We start from the raw sequence: 3933 nt of genomic DNA, 5'->3' as shown, positions 1-3933 counted from the left end.
CAAAGATAGATGAACACACACTAAAATACTAAATAAAGACACATCCATGAAGATATGCGTTTGTCATGGTAGGTCATGTTTTATGATAGAATCAAGATAGTCATACATGTATTGTCGTAGGGTTGTTCCACGACAATAATCACCCTTTTTATCATGGAAGTGTGCACTTCCATGACAAAAAATGTCGTGTCATGGAAGTGTTTCGTCAAGGGTAGCCGACACGTGGCAGCCATCGTAATGGGTCGTCATTAAGCTGCCGGGTGCGGATTCCGGATCCAATACCTGTTAATGAAGTTGACCATTGACGGTCCTCCATGTGTCAATTTTTCATTCGCTAACATAGCCACGCATCAGCTCTTCATTGGAACAAGTGTCCCCATCCCATGGATGATGTGCGCCTATGAAGCGATGACACATGGCACGACCCAAAAGTGGCATGTTTAGTTAAAAGACTGGCATGGGAGGGGAGACGGTAGGGGAGCATGTCTACTTGGTCCTTGGGTGGTTTAAACAATGCTCTTAGAGGGGTAGAGGGCTATGCCATTGTTGTCCAGAAGTGAATTTGGTATTTTTTTTTTACCCCTACCATCATAGAGCTAGGCCCAGAACTTGATGCTGGAGTGAAGAGGATGAGTAGGTGGAACTCTGGTAAAAGTTTGGTGCAATTTGGAGCAATGTAGATGGTTAAACAGTGAACCCATGTTTATTTTAGAAGCTGTTTATTGCATTTCTTACCCTAGCTACACTAAGCTAAGCTCAGTGATAGAGATAAGGAGGATAAAAAGGAGAGGATATGGGAAATTTCTGGGAATTTTCAGAGAAGTTTGAATGTTGCAAAAATTCAAAACCTAGAAACTGGTAGAAGGCATTTTATGTTGTTTTGAGAAAGATGACGCACATGATCATGTGGTAAAAAGTTTATCATGTGGCCAAAATGATCAAAAGAGGCTCGAGTAAAATTTTGAGATTTTAAAATAATATAAGTATTTATTTCTATTTCTATTCCATTTCTAGCCATTACAAAATTAATTTGAAATAAATAATTAAATAACTTTTAAACTAATACTTTTGGAGAAAATAGTTGTCTTATATATAGTAGACCTCAGAAATGATTTTTAATGAATTTGTGTCTTGGAAAAGTAAATACTTACAATCCAAACCTCTATCTTGGGGCTTTGAAGAGAGAATGGTTTTAGTTTTTGTTGGCCAAACTAAATTTGTATAAAAATATTTTTAGGGGTACCCACATGGCAATGATCATTGGGAATAGTTTGGGATATAGGATTGGAAAAGGATATCTATAGATTCCTATGAATTAAATTAAAAAACACCCAATAAAACAATTAAAATAAACACTTGAAATAAACAACGAAATATTATTTTAAAGAAGTTTTTTATGGCCCAGTTAATAGCCATTATTATCTGAAGTGAAGTCATGCAGAACACTTGGTGTGACATCCCTAAGCATGAGATCTTGCATATCCAATTTTCTCTCCAATATGTCACGAAGATACAACACCACAAGGTCACAAGGGGCCATAGAGCTGCTAGGGGAGGCCCAGGGTGTCCCACACAGGTCGACGACATGGAATGGCCTCTTCTGCGTCATTTGGCCGCGTGGGCCCCATGTTCTTGCCTCGACCGCCACTCCATGTGGGTGGGCCACGCGGCCTGGAATCTTGTCGTGTCATCTGGTCGCGTAGCCCCCCAGTTCTTGCCTCTACAGCATTTCGACCCCCCCGGCTGTATATATCCCAAAAAATCCTAATACCTATTTATTGAGAATTTTTTGCACTACCGCTTGGACGCATTCCTAGGCCATCCAGTCTGTAGTCCTTTTCCGATACTCTGTCGGACGAGAAATTGTTGTCGAGCCATCTTCATCAACCTCCAATGATCATGTTTGCCTAGTCCTACTTGGACTATGGCTCCATAACAGTAACTATGTGGCATCTTCTCTACCTTGTTCCTCAATACAAAGATGACATGAGTTGCCCTACATGCTTGTGATCCATCTGATGTGATTCTCGAGGTGTTTGTTGACCTACATGATTGTGATCCATCTTCTCTACTTTGAGAAGTATGTTGGATAACGGTCTTCGAGTGGAGTATTACTTGTAGATGCAGTTGGATAACGATTTATAGACATAAGGACCTAATGCCTATATGGAATCATGAAATTTATGATTACTCATAAACACTGCAATTTAATAAATACGCAACTATAATTTTTTCACCACACCTATCCTGCTTTTGGAGAGATGTCACTGGTGATATTATGGATTCAAGTCATTTATTCCTCATATATACAAATTCGATAACTTTCTTTCAGTTCTTTCGTATTATGAATTATAATTCATTTGCAAACAAAAATCATTTCCAACCACTCACTACATTAATTCTTGTAACTAGCAAAGCTAGTGGGATTCACAACTTCACTAATCCAAGTTGGGGACCAAGAGAAGTTTCTTAGTTGTGCATGGCTCGTCATTGGCTTGTAAGGGAACTCCAAGGATTTGACACCTTGGTTCTCAACTATTGAAGGAGGGTTCTTCCGATACTACAAATCCTTACTCTTCAGGACCCAACATATATTCATCTAACAAGCACATCATTATAGCCAAGGATACCAGGAAGCATTTAAGGTCGAACAGTCCGACACCTTTTTTCCGAAAAAGGCTTTCGCCCCGCTTTATATATAAAGCAACAACCACACCTTACAGCCAACAGGACAATAAGAAATGGAAAATACAATCGACACAGATACAAAGCACTACGAAACAGCTAACGAGCTCCGAAGAACCGAAAAGGACTTCGGAGCCCACGACGGTTATAGATCATGACATGGACACGCCCGCAACAAGGGAGCTAATCGACGCCGGAGGAGAGCCATGCTTCGTCGCCTCCCAGGGCCACCCGGTTCACCATCCAAATCTATCGCCGAAGAGGGCACCCCCGCCCTCTCGTCCTGGATCGAAGGACGTCGACCCATCAGCAAGCAAAGCAGCTCACCCTCGAGCACGCTTGGACCGGCGAACTAGTTGCCGAGGAGAAAGCGACCACCCTGGCGACCTCACCTCTGAAAGAAACCCATACATCTCCACCGTCTCCGGCCAAGACCCAGAAGCCCACCGCAGCTGTCGAGCATGAACCCTACTGAAGAAGCAGACCAACACCACGCCAAATCCCAGACCGCTGATCACCCAAGACGGCGCCTTCAAGAAGTACATGACGCCGACGCGCCATCGCTACCCCAATCCAGAGATTGTATGCTTTCGCCCGAGACCAGGAGGTGGAGGGCATGGAGTAAGTCTCGATGTTGCCCACCAGAGGGACAACGGCGCCACGGGCGTCGCCAACATCGTGCCCGGCATCGCCGGCCAAGGGTTTTCCCCGACCCAGAGCCCACACCCAGCGCCCCGCCACCGATCAGGATGCCCACATCTCGGCCGGTCGAGGAGGACAAGCTGTCGGTGAAAGCCTCCAACTTCAGATCGAGATCCATGGCCGCCACCGCCTCGCTGCCCAGCGCGGCCAAGACCAGCGCACCGCAGCGCCAGCGCCACCCCCAGACATGGGAGCAGCGCCCTCTCCGACCGTAGCCGCCGCCACTAGAGACACCCGCAACCCCGAGGGGACCAGATCGACCTCGTCGAACCTAGCCCCCACCACCACCTCCGCGGAGCCGCACCACCGTCTCCCAGCACAACTACTTCAAAATCCACGCGCCCCGCCGCTGGAGAGCTCGCTGGATCCAGCTCTCCCACGGGCGGCTAACCCGCACCGCTGGGATCCCGACCAGGGGAGGAAGGTGAGAGGCTCCGCCGCTGCCAGCGCCGCACAGGCTTCGCCCGGCAGACGCCCTCCGACAGCGGCGAGGAGGAGGGAGGACGGAGGAGGGAGCTGCTCTCCACCGGAGGATCTGGATCCCCC

The sequence above is a fragment of the Triticum dicoccoides genome, chromosome 7B, assembly GCF_002162155.2.
Source record: "Triticum dicoccoides isolate Atlit2015 ecotype Zavitan chromosome 7B, WEW_v2.0, whole genome shotgun sequence".
NCBI classification, from domain to species: Eukaryota; Viridiplantae; Streptophyta; class Magnoliopsida; order Poales; family Poaceae; genus Triticum; species Triticum dicoccoides.
The sequence above is the reverse complement of the archived record's forward strand: the minus strand, read 5'-3'. Positions refer to the sequence as shown.